Source organism: Rhinolophus sinicus, linkage group LG03, assembly GCF_036562045.2.
Source record: "Rhinolophus sinicus isolate RSC01 linkage group LG03, ASM3656204v1, whole genome shotgun sequence".
Lineage (NCBI taxonomy): Eukaryota > Metazoa > Chordata > Mammalia > Chiroptera > Rhinolophidae > Rhinolophus > Rhinolophus sinicus.
This window is the reverse complement of record NC_133753.1, coordinates 191,044,729-191,066,221: the sequence shown is the minus strand read 5'-3', so window position 1 is coordinate 191,066,221 and position 21,493 is coordinate 191,044,729. Positions and strand designations below refer to the sequence as shown.

The window sequence follows — 21,493 nt, the reverse complement described above, 5'->3', positions numbered from 1 at the left end:
GCATCTTACTGAACTATGTCTAGCCAACAAAGGGCACAGCAAATTAATTTATTTACTCTATTTGACACGCCCTTTATTTAATCTAAGAAACTGTTCAAGCAGACATCAAGATTGTGGAGATGTTAACAAAACCCTTAATACTAGTGTAGCCTATCTTTTTCTTTTTCTCTATCTTCTTTTTTTCCTCTCCCAACAAGTCTATTATAGCAGGAGTCATAGAAAAGTAGAGCTGAAGAGTCACAAATCATTGATAACTTTCAGATAAATAAAATGCTCTTTTGGAAACTTACTACAGCTCATAATAGACTTCACTTCATCAAATAATGAAAAAGGAACGGAAACCCTCTTCTGGACAACATTTGAACTCAGTGAGGATGTATTAAATCAACTGCTTTAGGACAAAAACTTATTTGTTATCTCACAATAGATGGGAACTGACAGATTTCTGAGGTGTGAAGGGCATGTGGAATCCCCCCTTGTTCATGCTTCCTGCCTCTCAGGTAAGTCCTGAGACCACAGCACCTGGTATCCGATGCTATACACACACAGGCTGGCTTTAGATTTTATCTATGAAAAAGCATAGACACCAGAGTGGCAATGAAGTCCCAATGGTTTGCTACTTTGAGGCTTTTCTGTCATTACCAGATAGGAGCAGAAATAGAGAGATGTTCAAAATTAATGCCGTGTTTTTAAAAATTCCTATCCAACCGTCAGCATTCTTCTTGTTACGGGGGTTACCACAGAACCACATGTAAGCAATATGAGATTTGACAGTCCTCTTTTTTTTTAATATGTGTGAAATTCTTTTAATTTAATCACTTTATTCCCATGCTATCTTTCACTGAAGTACATTCCCAGTAAAATTTCATGTCTATTTTTACCAACAGAGAAAGGCTTGATCGTACACTCATGTGCATTATTTAGCCTGTATTCAGGTCTATGCAACTCAAGAGAGGATTTGACTTTCCAGCCCACCTTCTTCTTTACTCAATTATTTACTTTTAACAAGAATTACAAGTTTGAAATTGAGATGACCTAAGTATTAACTCGTAAGTCTTTATAGACTTCAACAGTCATCCAAATGTTATAACCCTGAATGTGGTAAAATAAATGCAAAGAATGATAACGTGATGAGTATTTTTGACATGGATAATGGTGGAGGCAAGAATACAGGAGGCATGGATTTTAGTGATTTTTTTCAAGAAATGCCAGGATACGTATGTTTGAACAATTGTAAAGTTATTTCTATCACAATAATTTCTTGATTTCATTATCACGACATCTTAATCATTTAATTAGAGAATGGTATGCTCCAGCATAAGATCCATAAGTGATTTAACTTGACCATCAAATATTTACAAAGTTTCCTGCCAGGATCTCTCTTTGACATTTAGGTATCTCTTCAGAAGAAGAAGAATCCAATAAATAAAAAGGAATTGTCTAACAAAGTAATTTGACCATTTACATAAATAAAGCCCAATAAGAGAAAAATTTCTGAAGCCGACCCTGATGCCCCACCATTCTTTAATCATTCCAATTGTGAGCCTGGCTGTCATCATCAGTAGGCTATGAGGTCCCCTATTTACCTGTGTGTCCCCAGTACTGTGCACAAAATCTCACTAATGTACAGTAGACATTACATTAAGTGTTTGTGTGAATGAATGAATCAAGTCTAGCTGTCTGTTTGGACTCAAATAGAAAAGATCAAAACTTTCTAATTGGCAAAATAAATAAATAGATAAATAAATAAATACATAAATACATAAATAAATAAAAGACAATCCACTGCATTTTGGGGGTTTAGCTGAAGCTACTACATGATAAAGTTGTCACTAAAGACTTGGGGACCCAACTAAGGGTGCAAATACTACAGAGAATAAACAGCAACAAAACTGGGGACATTTTATTAGAGAGACAACTAACATAAAAACATAATTGCCCCTAAACTTCTGTGTAACAAAACAGCATGAACTATTCTATGGTAAAACTGAGACACAAAGGGTTAAAAGTCCTTGACAATGACTTGTCTTAAGGAAGAATTTGTAAACTACCGTTTATTTATTTACTTTTATATTTTTGTTTCCAGTTTTATTCTTAAATTCTCCATAGTGTTTTAGCTCCTTGAACATAGTAAACATATTTATTTTAAAGTCTATGTCTGATAACTATAATATCCACAGGCCTTGTAAACCTTTTCCTATTACCTGTTGTTTCTGCTGAATTCTATTCATCAAGTTTCATCACCTTGGGTGCCTGACTTTTTTATATAACAAAACTGTTCATAGAACTAATATGTAGCCAAGAAAGATGTTTTCTTTCTCCAAAGAGGTTTTATATATGCTTATATCGGGTAGCTGGAGGCATGAGCAATTTGAGATAACCTCAATCCAATTTCAGGGACTGAGATGATTCTAAAACAAAAACAAACTCTCTAAGAGTTTCTGTCTACTTTAGGTTTGCCCTTATATTTTGAATAGGAACCTTTAAGACACAACATAATTGAGGCAACTTCACCAGGACCCCCAACAACTGGGCAAATCCTGGACTCTAATCCCTACTCTAGCGCCATGAAGCTATGAAAAGCTCTGTTCAAGTTCTAATCACACAAAAAAAAAAAACACCCAAAAAAACACTTTTGTTTCTTTGTTTGTTTGTTTTTGGTATCTATATGTGAGGACGGATTATTTTTTTGTTCACCCCTCCTTCATCCCCGCTCCCTTTTTTCCCTCCGTTTCCTTAATACTGTGATCCAATCTCTTTGGGGGCAGACTATAAAGTTTATTGTGTAAGGCAACTGTGACCTGTAGTCAGTCCTTTTTTTGTTTGTTTAATCTCCCACCCCCTTTGGCAATCATAAGCTTCTTCTCTATATCTATGGGTCTGTTCCTCTTTTGTTTTTTTAGATTCCACATATAAGTGCGATCATGAGGTGTTTGTCTTTCTGTCTGACTTACTTCACTGAGCATACAGGTTCATCCTATACACTGGCATTTGAAGGGCAAAAGATTGCTAGGATTTTATCCTTAACAAGCTCAATCTGCCATCTGGTGGCAACTTCCCTGAGTTGCAGACGCTTGGTCACGAGTGTTCTGGGCTGTTGGTGAACTGTGCCCCAAATCCCAATACAAAGCGAAGAAGGTGATAGGAGTTCTTGTATTCCATAGAAACCCACCAACACCAGCACCACCAGCACCACTATAATCTTGCCAAAAAAGATTTAAAAAAATAAACACCTGTTTTCATTACCTGTCTCAAAAGAGTCTGGTCTAAAATGAAATTTGGGGACAAGTGAAGATTGTATTTAGGATTTTGCCCATCCTCTTCCTGTGTCCCTCTCCTACATCTACCCGTGAAATTAATGTCCTTATGCAGCCCAATAGCCCTTCTGACTACAACTTACCTGAGCACATCCATTGTCAGCAGTATCTTCAGCTTGAAATTTTTCCTTGTAATCTAGCATAACTACCACTACTTAGAAGACTCACATTTCCAGAAATCCATGAAGGTGACACCAGGTACATCCTTTGTTAATGCCATGACCTAGAATAAGGTCTGGCAAAATATAAATGAGTATAATAAGTAAATGAATTACTGCAAACTATTTTTGTTTCTTTCTGTATGATAAGAACGTATCAATTTTAATTATGGAGTCTCATTTTTGACAAATGTGTTTCAACATACTAACTGAAGCTACAGTGATGACGAATGGTATTTGTAAATAATGAATTAAATGTAAACAGGAATATGTTCATTACTTTTTGCTGTTGTGGTTTTATGCCCCAGAAATCTTTAAAAGTACAAGAACATTTATCAACTACCAGAATATAAGATCTAGATCCCATAGTCAAGGGTCTATAACCCAGGAAATTAGGCAATTGTCCAAGAATAGAAGTGACAAAGATGGTAGATGGTTCAAAAGGAAATAATAGACATTTTTTATTAAGAAAAGGGGCTATTTCAGAAAATAAGTCTAATTTACCAAGAAAGAAATCAAGTATCAATTGACCTTGGTTCCTATAAACAATGCCCAAGCATCTTGCCCGAACTGGTTAAGATCAACTTAATTGCTCAAGATCAACTTATTTCTCAGTGTGAAGCCAAGGGCAGCATTTTAAGGTCAAATTCTGGGCCTTTATTCAATTGTCATAATTGAGAGTTTCTTGAGAAATCTAGAGGTGTGCTTCAAAGTGTAATTGAGATTTTGAACAAATCCTTTAAGTGTCTCCGTCCTCCTTTTCTACAGTATATTCAATCAAAAGTTCAGAGACATGACATTTGATGTGAAGGTCAATAAGATATATCATGCCTAAATGAACTGAGTCAGGGAACTAAAGATAAAAAAATTAAGTGTGCTAGAGAATGGAAAAAAATGGAAAAATGGAGGCAGAGACAGAGAAACAGACAGAGACAGAGAGGCAATATGATAGATTAAAGCAATAAATTATTTAGGAATTTCAGCTATATGTAATTAATCTGAGTAGAATTTTTTAAAACTTCTTTGACAGTAGAAATAAGCAAAAGCACTAATCTTAATTCAACTTCAGCTTTCTATTTTTAGCTTGCAGTACTGCACTGACACATTGGAACAAATGAAAGCTTCACATAAAAACACCATAGCAACAAGGAAGTAGCCTTTTCTGAACCAAAACATGTATTTTTCTGCAGAAAAAGGGGAAAATGGAATATGCTCTGATAGTCATCAGGGCTAGTCAGATATTCCTACTCTCTCTTTCCAGGTACATGGATAGATTACAATTCCCAAATAACATAAAGCTAGGTGTGTCCCCGGGGCTTATGTAGGCCAAACAAATGTGACATGTGACACACCTATGACATGTACTTTCTGGATGATGGAAATTTAAGAGCTGGTCTGCGTTCTTTTTTTTTTTTTTTTCCTTCTGTATCAGTAACATGTGAAATTCCAACTAGAGCTCAGTCCTGGACTGAGGAAACAGTAGGAGATTCCCCTAGCCAACCCAGATTGATATGTAGCATGAATAATAAATAAATATTACTATTTTAAGCCACTAGGAATCTGAACTTATTTGTTACAAAACCTCATCTACTTATCCTGTCTGATACATACTAAGTGGCAACGTACAAGGCTGACAGAGGCATAGATTGTAGTGGCCATAGGAAAGAGTTGGTTCCAGGCAATTGAAGACTTATTAGAAGTTGATATGTTGCAAAAGGTACAGGTTTTGGTTTTCCACTTCCTACCTGTAAGAATTTGATTCACCGCTGCTGGTTTATAAATGCTCATTAGACCAGTGTAAAGAATTCACACTAGTGACTTGGACACTTAATATGCTTTCATCTATACTCTGTAGAACTCAATGAGTAGACCTGCCACAATAGACTAGGTTAGGCGTTGGTAAAAACAAAATAAACAAAACAAATAAACAAATTAAAAAAACACAACTAAATCTTCGTGGTTTAAAGCAAAGATTCTTTGCTGCAAGTGCCATGAGTAAAATATTCTTCCATAGGCAAAATTCAGTGAGGGTACTTATTAGTGATAATAGCAATATTAAATATCATATAATGTTAATGTCATAGGTGTTCAATATCATGTTTATGGTATTTAATATTATATGAAAAGTAAAACTTCAAAACAGCATAGCATGGAATACTAGAAATTTGCGTCTTTTCAATTATACTGTTATGTCAATTATCTGCAATTCCTGCTAGTTCTGCTAACATGTGTGAACAAACGTGTATAAACACATCCTAAACTAGAGTTCCAGCTGGAATGATCTCGTGATTAGGTTCTTCACATATGAGATCTTCAGCAAAAGTGTTCTAGGTTACACCACACTGAGTCTTGGAATGAAATCAAGTATTAGGTTCTCTACAATCATCAGATGAGCTCTTCTGACAAGGAGCTGATCGTTTGGTCAAATACTTGGGTTGGCAGATGATTAGGTTGATAAACTCTTTCACTGACTAGTGACAGAAAGAACCAAGTTTACCAGCTGCTTTGACACCATCCATTCCTCCCTTAATTGACACTGTAGCAAGAATTCCAAACTCAAAATTCATTTGAACTATTTCCAGAACAAATTTAAAGGATAACATATTACAGCTTACTGTAACTTACTGTGCCTTTGGACGCATGATTATTTGCTAGAAAGTTTTTCAGAAATCCACTGATTTAAAGTGTGATTTAAGTGCAATGCATATTCTCCCAATTTTTTCTGGGTACCTGAACAGATATTAACATAGAATGCTTAGGAATGTATTTTCATATACGAGGTCTGACCTTGAAGTTTGGGAACTCATCCTAGAAAAAGTGCTACATACCTCATTGCTGAATATCATTACGGTCACCTTCGAAGTACTCCCCTTGGGAAGCTATGCACTGACACCAGTGCCTAGTTCACCCTTCAAAACAATTTTGGAATTATTTTTCTGGAATGATCATCAGAGCTGTTGTTGTATTACCCCTGATGTCTGGAATGTCATCAAAATGTCTTCCTTTCAATATTTCCTTTATCTTTGGGTAAAGAAAGAAGTCATTGGGGGCCAGATCAGGTGAGTAGGGAGGGTGTTCCAATACAGTTATTTGTTTACTGGCTAAAAACTCCCTCACAGACAGTGCTGTGTGAGCTGGTGCATTGCCCTGATGCAAGAGCCATGAATTGGCGAAAAGTTCAGGTCATCTAACTTTTTCTCTCAGCATTTTCAGCACTTCCAAATAGTAAACTTGGTGAAAAGTTTGTGCAGCTGGTACAAATTCATAATGAATGATCCCTCTGATATAAAAAAAGGTTAGCAACATCGTTGCAACAAGTTCATGAACTTGTCAGACCTTGGTAACTGATACAGTATTAAGAGAAACCAAGACCTTAACGCATTATCACATCTTCTTTACCCATCCTCACCCAACTTGTATAGCACGAACCCTGGGGCCAACCATATAATGACCATCAAGGTTGCCATGTTTGGGACGTGAGTATGCTACAAAAGCATTTGTTATTTATTTGAAATTTAAATTTAACTGGCTGTTTTGCATTTTCTTTGGAAACCCTGATGACAACGCAGTTCCTTGATATATAATAGTGGTCAGGTTAAATAACTGTTAATATTTCTTCTGTTCTCTCTGCCTTGGATTGAATTATTCATTTGTGCTGAGCAGTGTGCAAACAATAATAAAGCCCAATCCAGATTTCTGTGACACTCCTGACAAACTGCTGCTATATTAAAGAAATAAATTACAAGTCCATATTGCTCAGCTGCATGGCTCTCATCCCTATTTTTGAGGCATTTCAATCAACCTTGTAATCTTCACCAAGTTGTAAGATATTAAACATATATATTATCTGCCCTGAAGTAGTATTGATTTTGAAACAGCGAGATCTAATTTTTTTCCAGCTAATGGTCAAACTGGCCATTTGGGTTATAAATTAGGCTTTTCATGGCTAATGTACTTCACATTGGCACTTATTATACAAGCAACAATTATGTCATCACAAGGCTGTGGAACAACATGGGGGGAATGTAAATGTCAGGATGGATGACGATGGCTCCGAGCCAGCTCATTAAAGCCAGTGGTGTGAATAATACAACTGTGTTTCTTTTGAAAAGGCCGAATATGTATTATCCACCTATCAGGGCACCAAAGCAGCATCATAAACATACATCTCTAACTGCAGCCCATTTCAGTGATGAAAGGGTGTGTATTAATCTATGGCATAGATTTTACCCAGGGGGAAAAATGGTTCTCTCTATTTATAAAAGTTAAAACATTCAGTCCGCAGAGAAGCACTTATCAGATGAGCATTCACGCTATGCAGATGTATTTTACCAATGCTTCCTGCTAAGATAAATGGGCTGTGGTCATAAAAGAGGCTACTATAATTTGCTAGAAATAAAGGAACTAAAAAGAGCAACATGCATACAGATTTTTGTAAAGCACAGAGAATAAATTTTCTAAATTATTGGGCCTCTGTGTTTGATATAATTTTGAATTCCAAAGTCATGGATAAAACACCACAGCAATCTCTCTCACACACACACACACACACACAAATACCTCAGTATTATATATATAAATATTCATTAATGTACCTTTAGCGTTTCCTAAAGGTACGTTAATGAATCTTTTGGCAATAATTGTATGTTTCAGATCCACCCTTATTTTCAGGATCAGGACTCCAATAAAATGTTTCAGTTTGGGGAAATTATTTAAATATTTGAACGGTTCCCTATCTTTGGCATTTGGAGCAAGATCTGGAAATTTCATTTTACATGCAAAGCTTCAGACTTAACCAAGACAACTCAGCGAATTCTTTTCCATGATACATATCACATTGATGTAAGTCATCCTATCTATTAAATAACATCACCTAAGCCGGCAGTGAGAAGTGTTTTTTTTCTTCCCCAGTATGCTCTTACCAGTGTTTATGGACACCCCTCCTACCTGTTGATACCCAGTTTACAGATTCCGGAGAAAAAATAAACTTTCAAATAGTATGAAATACTAAGTAAGAAATTACTCTGTTTCTGGGGGGGGGGGGGGCGAATACATTGAGTTCACATACATTGAGTCTGTGAATTTCCACATTTTTCAAATTGAGACACTGAAAATGCGAAAGATTAAGGTCCCAAAAAAAACAAATGGAAAAGAAAATATTCAAACCTAGGACTTCTCAATTCAGGTGGTGACACCATGAAAGATTTTCAAAAATACAAAATTCTTTGCCTTTGTTTAAAACCCTTCTTTACTTTCCTATTTGCTTGAGGAGAAGTATACCAACTTTTTAGAATAGCATATAAGCCATGACTCTTATTTCCCTGTTCAGGGTAATTTCTCATTAAATATTTCCTTTCACTTAGATTTTACCAAAATCTGTCTTTTCCTCCAAACATATCATCCTCATCAGTAGTTCCCTGGATTTTCTCATGTATTTTAAATGATAAGAACCATCTTCTATCTTTAACTGGGTAGAAAAGTTAAAAAATCCAGCTCACTGAGCACCTTTTTGATAAATAATTTGCAGTATTTGTTAGGTAAAGTGGAATAGTATGGTATTAGTCAGTCTTATACTGAAAATGTCCACAACAAAAAAATGATCTCAATAGCTTACAACAATTTCATTTCTCAACTCTTTTATGCAAGCAGCTGAGGTTTGGCTGCTAAACTTTCCTATGTATTTTGTCATTGATTCTGGAACTCAGACTGGAGGGCAAGCCCCTATCTGAACTTGCCTTTTTTCCTAGCAAGAAAAAAAGAACTAGAAAGCTGGTAGAAAGACACAGTAGCTTTTAAAGTTGTCTCTTGGGTTCGGTGAGCATCACTCTACTAACATGCCATTGGACAAAAGAAGCCTCGTGGACCAACCCAGCATCAACAGAAGGCACTGTGCGTGCAATGACAATAGTCGAGAATGAATAATCCTCTTATTGGAAAGATGAGTGAATATTTGGGAACAATAATTCGACTTTCTTTTATCCCGTTAATTAAATTCATTTGGAAATTTTATCTCTAGAATGTTCTTCTTTGAATAAAGGAATGTGATGTATTAAGCTTTGCATCTCTGCAGTGCCAGAAACACAATAGTAATCTTTGTTTGTGAAATGAATTATTGACTGGATGAAGAAATGAATTAAAAATGAAGAAAAAATGGATATAATAAAACAATATTGCATTATAATTAACTTTTGACAGGTTTTTGTTTGTGTGTGTGTGTTTTTTTACAGGTATTTCTGAACTTAACCAGAAATTCCTTAAGGGCAGGTGATTTATTCACATTTCTCTCATCCTCCCTCCTGAAACCCCCTGCAAGAAGCATAGCCTGGTGTCAGTATATATTTGTAAAGTCTTGCTAAGTAATAAGCAAATGAATGAATAAGTGAATAGATGATTGTAGACCTCCTTCATGTAAAATGATCCTCAGGTCAGTCCTCATAACTCTGCCTGCCAAATGAAGGAGATTTGACTCTCCACTCACTGCACTTTAAGACATCTCTGAAAAAGCCACTCACATTTTTGCTCTGTTCACTCTAGCTCTGAAAAGCACACTGTGAATCCAAGTTTGGTTTTCTATAGGTTTATGGAATTGAAATTCAAGGAGGAAGAACTGTCTACCTACAAAGATGAAAACTGTCTCCTTAAAAACAAAGCCAACATACATCCCTGTCCTGTAAAAAAGAAATCCGTAAGAGTTATTTTATTGCATTTTCTTAAAACAGCATGAAATAAAGTGGAAACGGAAGCTGAGACTGCAGGTCAACTATTATGAGAGTGAGCAGAAACCCTATTTTCGTACAAATATATTAAAGCTGTGGTAGGTGATTTTGCCATTTGAGAAGAAGCTGGACTGTGTCACTGTCTGTCCTCTCATGTACACATTGAGGTGCCTGAAAAGTGGTGCTGGTGCTATAATTGGTGTAGACCTTGGCAGTTTGCATTGAAATTGCCTGACTTTGTTATTAATTTCATCCTTGGCTAGTCTGTCCAACTATGTTCCTTTCAGACTGTCAAATTTAACATCTTTCTACATCTTTCATCACAACTACAGTAATTTTTCCTACTACTGGTGCTCTCTTTTGAGTATGATTTTGTCTAACAAACTAAACTGAGTATTAGTTTAAAACAGAGAAGGATTTAAATTTTTTATTGAAAAGTTTTTAGTAAATTAAAGACTGATTTACTTGTCACCAATGGAAAAAGAGGTTCTGAAGTTTTCAGAAAACCCGAGATTTACACTTTTTTAGTATCATCATAAAAATAATCATTTTTTGAAGGCAGTATTTCCAAAACATATTCAACTGTGTCATATTTTCTTTAATAAGGATACAAATATTCATTTGTCATGATGAATCAGCATTACTATGATTAGTTTCCACTTATATACCAAATGCTGGCTCGCTTATTTTTTTAAACTTGTCCATTGTAATACTTTTAGTTTGCTTGCCTCTGATGAAATACACCCCCTATAGATAATTTTTAATTTAGTACTTGTTATCAACTGTAACTAATAAAAAATAAAATTTTGGATGTAAACACACAATGGGATTTATAGATGATGTAATACAGAATTGTACACCTGAAATCTATGTAATTTTACTAACAATTGTCACCCCAATAAATTTAATAAAATAAAATTTAAAAAAATAAAAATAAAAAAATAAAATAATAAAATTTCTATACATATTGAGTCAACAGGCTGGGAGTAAGAGCCATTTATCTGAAGTGAGATGCAAGCACTTAGCAGAATATTTCTGTAATTCCTTTCTGCTACCTCCTTGTTTTTCTTCGTTTTCTTCCAACCTTTTTTGCCTTTTGGCAATTAAGTTTGCCCAAAAAATTTAGGACCAGTACTATGCTAAAGTAGACAAACTGGTAAACCAAATAACATGTATTTTTCAGAAAATTGAAAATACTGTTTATTGTAAGATATACCATTATTTGAATCCCCCTCTTAAAAAGATACATCTAATTAAGCTTTTATTATCACCTAGAATTGTTTCATTATATGTTCAATAATTGATTACTCAAAGGCTTTTACAAATGTATTTTATCTGCAGTTATTCATGATATATATATATATATATATATATATATATATATATATATATATATATAAATGGAATGAGTGATTATGATATTCTTCGAACATCTTGAGCAACTTCATTTTGTGTGAATCTATTTCCCATCATTCTGACCTTCACCATAAGATGTAATTTCCTTCAATCTGATTATATAGTTCTAACCGTTTTCCTCCAGTAATCTTCATCAGTTACTTTATCATTTTTTACTTCTTACCCACCTGAAGCTCAGCTCTAACATCCGAAAAGACATAGTGTCATGCTTATTTTCCTGGCTTAATTGGGAGAAAACAGCACCTCTGTGTGACCTGACTTTCATTGTAGTTTCATTTTAAACACTGTAGAACTTTCTTTCTGATATGCAACTCCTGTTTTCATTATAAGATCATAAAATACCACGTACTTCACACACTTACTTTAGAAGAGAAAGTTGTTTTTGTTCCCCTCCCCCCCCCCCCCCCCGGGATCTGAGTTAAATGATATAATATAACAATGTAGTTTATGGCTCATAATAGAGGCTATTTTTTATTTTATTATTAATGATGTTTAGTGTATGCCCATACACCTGGGCCTCTGTGACCTGCCATCTTGCCTTAGTTGGTTTCCTAGAATTACTCTTTTGCTTCCATGAACAAAAATACTTTCCATATCTTTCCAGTACAAAGGACTATCAAATCAACGCCTTTTCTGGAAAACTCTACACCAAGATGGGAGATAGGACATCAGCCTTTTGAGTTCTCAGGAATCCCTACCAATTCTCTTTCCTCTTCACTCTAATATGACCGTAAATGGCCTCCACAATAGCCACTGCATCTTTAGCAAGGCACCTCCATTTCAATTTTTTAAATGCTTAGAGCAATTACCTTTGCAAGAACAAGTCTCAAGGACCCATCTCTCACATTGACCCAACTTGAACACATTTCATTCCTGTCATCATACTGGCAATGTCACCTAATGTGTCTCTGAAACACAATTTAATGTTTCTAATACTTTCATTAGGTGAAAGAGCTTCAATTAATCTCAGAAAATGGTGTCTTGCAAACACTGTGATCAGAATTTCACCTGCCTCATTCACAAGAAAAATTCAGCATCCAAACCAAACAACCAACAACAAAAAATGCAAGCCCTCCAGTGCACAAGCTTCCCCAAGTCCCACCTGGCTGATGTGGTGAGTCAGACTCCAGCTGCGCCTCTGGTGGCTTTCAGCCAAGCCAAGGCAGATGGGACTCTTTTTTGAGCTGAGTTGGGAAACAACTTCAGTAGCAATCCTCCTTGTCAACACGTCTGCCCACTCTCAGGCAAGAACTGAGCCATGAGCGTGAACTAAAGAGGGAGGATAATTTGATAGTGTCTGTGGGGAAAAGAAACTCTCAGTTTAATAGACAGTATTATAAATATTATAATAGAGTTATTAGTGAGAGCAGACAGAAAAGCAGCTGGATTGTAGCAGTCAAAATTGCTATAGCCTCAGGCTTGAATATGAGAGTGCACAGCTGAAGAAACTTTACATCAAATGTTCTGTTCTGTAGAACCGATGGAGCTGGAGAAAAAGAACAGTGTATCCTGCTAATGACTCGAGGGAGAAGCATGTCTCATTATTCACACGGGCTTATCCACTATTTTCTTCCGAGGAACAGTAGAGATGATATCTGAGCAACTCTCTTTTGACAAGTATGTCTCTGGTTGAAATATTGGGAACTGCAGGGCACATCTCTCAAGGGGAGAAGGGAACTTGAGAAATTGTAGTATTTTCTAGAATATAAAAATCCCTCAGGTCCCTCGGAACATGGCTGTGCGAGGATGGGTGAGAATGTGGCATGAATATTTTGCACCTCTGTTAGTCTCCCAGCTTATATACATACACACGTGTGTAGTCACTGAGGAATCTCTGTGCTAATATGGAGAGCTCAGCTAGGTCTCATCTACCTTATGAAAACTCTGTAGGAAAGCAGTAGAAATAAAGTGCTATTCAAAACCATACTTACGGATTTCCATATTGGCTGCACCAATCTGCAATCTCACCCACAGGGCACCAGGGTTCCCTTTTCTCCACAACCTTGCCAGCACTTGTTGTTTGTTGATTTATTGATGATAGCCATTTTGACTGGGGTGAGGTGGAATCTCAATGTGGTTTTTATTTGCATTTTTCTAATGATTAGTGAGGTTGAGCATTTTTTGATATGTCTGTTGGCCATCTGTATGTCCCCTTTAGAGAAATGTCTCTTCATGTCCTCTGCCCATATTTTAATTGGGTTGCTTGATTTTTGGTGTTGAGCTGAGTGTTTTATAAATATTTGATATTAACCCATTATCAGATGTATCATTGACAAATATCTTTTCCTATTCAGTTGGCTTCCTTTTTGTCTTATTGATGGTTTCCTTTGCTGTGAAAAAAACTTTAAGTTTGATGTAATTCCATATGTTTATTTTTTTTTCTTTTACTTCTCTTGCCTGAGGGGATATATCAATAAAAATATTACTCAGTGTAATATTTTGTAATGTCTGCAAATATACTCCCTATATTTTCTTCTAGGAGCTTTATGATTTCAGGTCTTACATTTAAGTCTTTAATCCATTTTGAATTTGTTCTCGTATATGGTGTAAGGAGGTGGTCCAGCTTCATTTTTTTGCATGTGTCAGTCCAGTTTTCCCAGCACCATTTATTAAATAGAAACTAATTTTTTTTAAAAAAAATACACTATGGTTACTAAGTAACTTCAGACAAATTTTCTGCCTTACTTCCTCTTAAGACTTTAAAGGATAATAGGTGTCCACATTATCTCCAGGCCTTGAAAATGAGTGGGACAGATAAGTCAACCAACTAGGGATTTCAGTGTTGAGAGAAAGTGAGAAAGCCATTAAAGTGGATAGACAGATCCATGAAAAACATTTTCTGCTAATGGATATCCTTAATCTGTGGCCTTCATACAACAGCATGGAGTCACTCAGGTAACTATAACACATGAATCATAGGAAAGGATTTAAAGGCTGATGAATTACAATATAAAAATTTTCTTCTGAAATAGTAGTGTTTGAATTAAAGTGGAAGTATTGGCCTATTAAATATAAGCATTTTGCCACAGTTCTAAGGCTGAGGAAAAAACATGACAATTTTGAAAGCAAAATTACCACAGAAAAAGGACCCTACTGTTCCTTGGGAAGCAGTTTTCTTAGAAACGATTTATCTGGAAGCCGTTACTTTTTACTCAAAATGATGTGCCCATACACAAGGACCTTCCCAGGAAGCTAAACTGATGAAATTTGAGTTACAGAAGACTTAAGAATTCAATAGTGGATATGAGGACATTGGTCAGTGAAGTTCCTGGCCAGTGCTAGGAGCTAAGGTGGCTAAAAAGACCAGAAATATCTGAGCAGTGGTTATGTGATTAAGGTGGAGCTCCTCGGCCATAGACTTCTGATAACAGATGAGTTCCTCATCTTGCCCACCAAGTAGCAGCTTGGTCAATGAGAAAGTGCAACCATGAAATACAGATTTAAAGAGCAGCTCAAGAAGATGCCACGAGTTAGTTTCACAAATTGGTTACTGTTGTGTGGAAAACTAAGAATAGGATTTTTTTTAAACTCCTAGAAGGGTAAATCACTGACTCATAAGTTCTCTCCTCACAGATCTGGATATAAAGGCACCAGTTCCTGCTGAGGAGGGGTTAAGTTCATCTAAAGATCAGTTAGAAATAGGGTCCAGCGTTGGTTTCACTGGCTGTTACCCCAGAGTAACAGCACAGGTCCAGAAATATCCTTCCACACATAACGCCCATCAGCCTCCGTGCAGGGCCCAGGCTCAGGGGAAAGCAGAGATGCCTTTATGCATAGTGAAGAGGCTGAAAGTTGAGAGAATCAGAAATACACTGGGTCAATGACAGAGAAGAAAGTGGAGCTTATCAATTGACTTCATGCTTGGGTGGCAGGTCAGCAGAGTCCCGGTGCGGGCATGGTCCTTAGATTTCTGCAACCTCTAACGGTGTGAATTTTCTTCACAGAAAGATGACAGAGAGACTGACATCCCATGAAACTTCTGTAATGCCAAGATCATTAACTATGGCCAGAGTATCTTCCTTCCACATCCCCCAGGACCACCAGGTTGCACCAACAGTCCCAGGAACCTCAGTGCATTGCCACCATCTTTGGGAATGTGTATTTCATCGCCAAACAGAAAATGCTCCTCCAATTTTCCTTGAGAAGAAACTTTTACTCAAATAATTATCTCTGAACAATTAATGACTTCATTAAATCTCCTAGGAGCACATTCTCTGGAGAGAATCTCTGGATTCAGTTTCCCTCAATTTCTTGGCTCTATTCTTTGGTGCTTCTTCAATCTCAGGCATCATGTGGTGGAAACTAACCTGCCAGCAAGTTCAAAGTGAGACCCTCCCAAATTCAAGTACAGCTAAAATGTGGTGTCTCCTTCACAAAAGTCCTTACAAGCATCTCACTGCTCCTTGTTGGCTCTAGTTGGGTCACATGTCCATCCCTGAACCAATCACTGAAGATAGGACACTTTTTGTTGTTGTTATTGTTGTTATTGTTGTTGGGTTGTTGTTGGCTGTGTCTAATTGATATACCCACCCTCAGCTTAGAGCCAAGGGCGGAAGACAATTCTACTTACACATGGACAGAAACTGAAGATTAAGGGTAGTTTCCCTAGAAATGAATGGTAATACTTGTTTTCAACTATCAAGTGTAAAACAAGAAGAGATACTTGTGTTTTACTGTATCTCAATGAGCTGTATTCTGCTCTCTGAAAATGAAATTCTCAATTGAACTGAGCTCAAAACAGACATAATGACAAATGATTAACAATGAAGATTCTCTGTCATCTCTCACCCAACCAAACACAGATCTCTATAATCCATTAATCCATTTATAGAGATCACCAAATGTTCAGACTATAAAGCTTATAGTTTCCAACAACTGCTGCCGCCAGTTGGGAATAACTTTCCATCTATAAACAAACCAATAATTTTAAAAATATCCAAAATCTAGAGAAATAGAGTTTGAGCAAAATTAAAGTTCGATTGCTGCTTGTGTTCACATCTGCAAGCCAAGAAAAGATGTGCCTGAGCTTATGCTGCCTATGAGCTATACTTTCCTGGCACCCCAGTTAACCTGGCTCTGTAAGATGAGTCCATGGCACACCTCAGTGAATGACCTTCAAAAGTGATGAAAGATTGTTTGTGAAAGAGGTCATAATTGTGACTCTCATGGCAATATAAAATGAACATTGTCAAAAGTTTGTTTAAGTAATTAATTAATGAGCCAACCATAAACGTTTCAACTGGTTCAAAGGAGACTGCAAAGTATAACACACATATAGGGAAACAAGAAAGGCGGACATGAACTTACAGACACAAAGAATGAGCCTATCCATAGGGCAATAACCCATGGCACTCTACTGAACACAACTAATTTACATGTCTAGGACAAGAATCATTTTTATTATTATCAGTTTTATATAATTTACAGAGATGTAAAATAGCTCAAAACTATGAAAGGTAGAGATAACACAGAAGGGATGTCCTATTCCAAACAATGAATACTTTTTTTTTTGGCATTTCAAAATTTTTGACACTACCATATGCTCCAACAGGCATTCCAAGAGGACATGTGACCCCATGCTCATGCTGTACTCTATCATATGGGGAGCCAAAGAGGGATTTCTCTCAATCTCCAAGTCTCACACTTTTTTTTATTTTTTTTTGGAAAAGCTTTCCTAGCTCTTCCTACACAAAATAGTGTAAGTCTACTGTAATGCATTCAAAACCATCTTTCCTCACTACAACATAAGTATCCAAATTACACGTCATTTTTCTACAGTGAAAAAAATTATATTTTGAATTCACCATTGGACCCAGTTTAGATGATTTCAATTTTGTTGGCGATATCCAAAACATCATGGTCAGGAGCCAGTCGAACTTATGCCTCCTTCTCTCCATCAGGCCTGATCAGGGTGTTGACCTTGGCCACGTGCATGTCACAGAGCTCCTTCACAGCCTGTTTGATCTGGCGCTTGTTGGCCTTGACATCATCCACAATGAACACAAGTGTGCTGTTGTCTTCTATCTTCTTCATGGCCCCCTTGGTAGTTGGGGGAACTGGAGCATGGCACAGTGGTCGAGCTTGTTTCTCCTGGGGCGCTCTTCCAAGGGTATTGGGGCTGCCTTCAGAGCCACAGTATATTGGGCCTTCAGGAGGTGGGTGATGTACGGATCTTCTTGTTTTTGTGGCTGTGGACACCTTTCAGCACTGCTTTCTTTAGCTTTAAAGACTTTGCTTTGGCTTCGGCTTTGGGAGAGGCAGGAGCTTCTTTCTTTACTTTCAGTGCCATCTTCTTGAAAAAGCCAAATTACACGTGTTTAATTATATATTCTTTTATAGTCCCTATTAAGGCCCTCCTTAAGAGTTTCTTGTTTTGCAGAATTTCTTATAAAAATCCTTTCAGGTACACCTTATATTCCAATTCCATTGTACAGTGGCCACATCCAATTTATACCATTCTTTTGCCCATTGTACACTTATTAATGAAAAACACACTCAACATTAACATTATGAGCTGGTATACTCAACATGCACTGGCATAAAGTTAACAACTCTGAGAAACGCTTTTCCAGTTTGTTTTGTTGAAACACATGCCATCTTTCATGCCATATCTTGCTTTTTCATTTTATTAAACTACATTGAATCTCTTCACCAACAAATTTTTTAAATGTTATTCATTGACAAAAACAAACAAGCAAGCATTAGTATCATTTTTTAATCCCTTTGTCTTCTTCAATGCTATATATGAAGATACCCCTGGTCCCCATGCTGGAAGAGTAATTAGTAACATCAGTGTAAAATAATTAGATTATTTAAGGGATGAACTCCATTTCAAATAATAGTCATGACAACTGTCATAATTATCCACTTCAACTCAGAATTTCTTGTTCATAAGTAATGTTGCTTTTAAGAACCGCCATGACTTAAAGGGATAAAATTTTGTCATTTCTCTCTTTAACACATTCAACAAGTTCCCTGAAGTGATGGAGTACTTACTTAAGTAACACTGTTTGCCCTTCTTTCAATTTGCATAATTCTGTTACTAATGAGATACTGAACACTATATGAACAAGAAATAAGCAGGCCTCACTTATTAAAATATTTTAAAAGTCAATAAGAATATTTGAGACCCTTCATTCTGAATTAAAATATTATTTCAATGCTTCAAATTAACTGATAATTCTCTGAAATCCATTTGTTAAAGAGACCAATGATTTCTGAATGTGGAAGAATTGAAAAATATTGAACTCCAACTGTTTTACAGATCTTATACCAAATTTTAAAGAAAAAGCCAGTCTTATGCAAGTTGTCTCATAAAACTTGCTACCCAGGTCATTTCATAGACAGGTCATTAATTTCTAAACCAAATCAAGGCAATAAAAAAAAATCATGTATAAACATATATGCATGTATGTGAATAAAACAGTAGCTAAGAAAATCATACATTTTCATTTTTTAAAATCACATTTAATTATTAGAGTATATACCAGGAATTCAAGAATGGTTTAAAATAAGCAAATGTAAAATATACTTCATCACAATAATACTCAGAGATTACAGAACAGAATTACATAATTTTCTCAATAGATTCAAACAAATATAATTAGAACATAAATATCAATTTATGATTTTAAAATGTCTTAGCAAACAGGGAATTTCTCTAATTGGGTAACAATTATGTACCAAAAATGTATGCCCAATACTCAATGGAAAAATAATTAGAAACCATTTTAGGTTGGCTACAAGAAAGACAATACACATCTTAGAAAAATATAAAAAATTCATTATTTAAAATATTTCCTTTGAATTTTAGTTGGAAGTTCATTATATTTACATATTCATTAGGGATAAAATATATCTTTATACTATTAAGTCATTCCAAATAAATGGTAGACTCTTATTTTATTTTGAACTTCACTGTTATTTTACCCTATAAAGTTACATTTAATCATTTGTATATAAATAGATAATATGTCCTGTGATATATAGATACTATGTGACAATCTTATTTCTAAAAATTTTTCTCCAATAATTTTTTTTATTACTTTCAAGTGTAGAAAGCAACGTAATAGTTAGACATGTACACGCCTCACAAAGTGATAACCACCCTAATCTATTACCCCTCTGACATCATATATAACTGTTATAATACCATTGACTCTACTCCCTATGCTGTACTTTATATCTCGTGACCACGTATATAATTCTGACAATTAAGCTTGTGAGCTTGATGCAACGATGTTGCCAACCTTTTTTAGTACCAGAGAGATTATTCGTTATGAATTTGTACCAACTGGACAAACAGTTAACCAAGTTTACTATTTGGAAGTGATAAAATGGCTACGTGAAAAAGTTAGATGACCTGGACTTTTCACCAACAATTCATGGCTCTTGTATCACAACAATGCACCAGCTCACACAGCACTGTCTGTGAGGGAGTTTTTAGCCAGTAAACAAATAACTGTATTGGAACACCCTCACTACTCACCTGATCTTGCCCCCAACGACTTCTTTTTTTACCCAAAGATAAAGGAAATATTGAAAGGAAGACATTTTGATGACATTCAGGACATGAAGGGTAATACGATGACAGCTCTGATGGCCATTTCAGAAAAAGAGTTCCAAAATTGCTTTGAAGTGTGGACTAGGCACTGGCGTTGGTGCACAGCTTCCCAAGGGGAGTACTTCGAAGGTGACAATAGTGATATTCAGCAGTGAGGGATATGGCATTTTTTCTAGGATGAGTTCGCAAACTTAATTGTCAGACCTCATATATTCTAACAGGAAGACATTTTAAATTTCCCATAAGAAAAGTATGCTTACAGGTTAGTGAAAATAAAGACAGACTATTTTTTCATTCAAATTCACAAATATCCTAAATTCTATCTTATCCCCCTGACAGACCATAGATCAAAGTTAAGAATCACTGTGTCTAGACCCAGATAATGTGTTACCCCAAGGTATTAATAGAAGTTACACTAGTAATAATAATAATAATGATAATAATAACCACAACAACAAAAAACAGTTTAGCATATTATGTATGTTTATTAACCTTCACGATAAGCACCATGAGACATGTACAGGCATTACTTTCACTTCACAGTTGAAGAACGTGAAATTTAGGTGGAGCAATTCAGCTTTATTCACACATGGAATTATTGGAAGTCAAAGGAAAAACTTGACCATTACACTCAATATCAATGTCCTTATCAATAGTTTACCTAGTGATGAAAACATGAAACACTATACACATAAACAGATGTGCGGTGTGTGTATTTGTGTGAATATTTCAATAGGGCCTTACATGCAGTGTGTATTAAATGATTGGATAAACTGTAGGAAAAGCTAGCTGGAGACCACAGAGTGAGAAATAAGATGTTATGTGAAGACATAGGGAGAAGAATTAAGCAGTTGAGCAAAAGAGGGAGAAAACTGGTTTTTGAGTCAGAAGTACAGACAGGGGTTATTGGATAGTGGCAGCAACTATCAGCTGACCCAGAAGTTGTATGAGAGGTAGCCAAACGCTCTAACAGCAAGGCTAGGAGACTGGCATGTCCCACATTTGATGTCTCCTCTCCTACATGAGGAACACAGCTCAATCGTTGTGACCATAAAAGACAGCACTGTCCTGTCACGCCATGACGCATTGCCATTGAGCAGCCATTGCAGCTTCAAAACAACATTGCAACTTCTGGATGGAAGCTGTTTGGTTGCTGTTTTTCAGTTTCACATATTATTTATCAAAATAAGAATACATAAAAAGATTAATAGATTTTTTTTCTACCTGTCTATTATATGCGACTTATTTTTACAGTACTATTACCAAGGTGCAGGATAGTTAAGCATGTGTTAGATACATTAAACATTTCATTACCTGCAAGAG

General features: G+C 36.0%; 1 pseudogene; it reads right to left on the bottom strand.

Moving 5' to 3' along the window:
* Window positions 1-17,350: 17,350 nt before the first annotated feature.
* Window positions 17,351-17,896, bottom strand: LOC109435517 (large ribosomal subunit protein uL23; annotated as a pseudogene).
* Window positions 17,897-21,493: the final 3,597 nt, after the last annotated feature.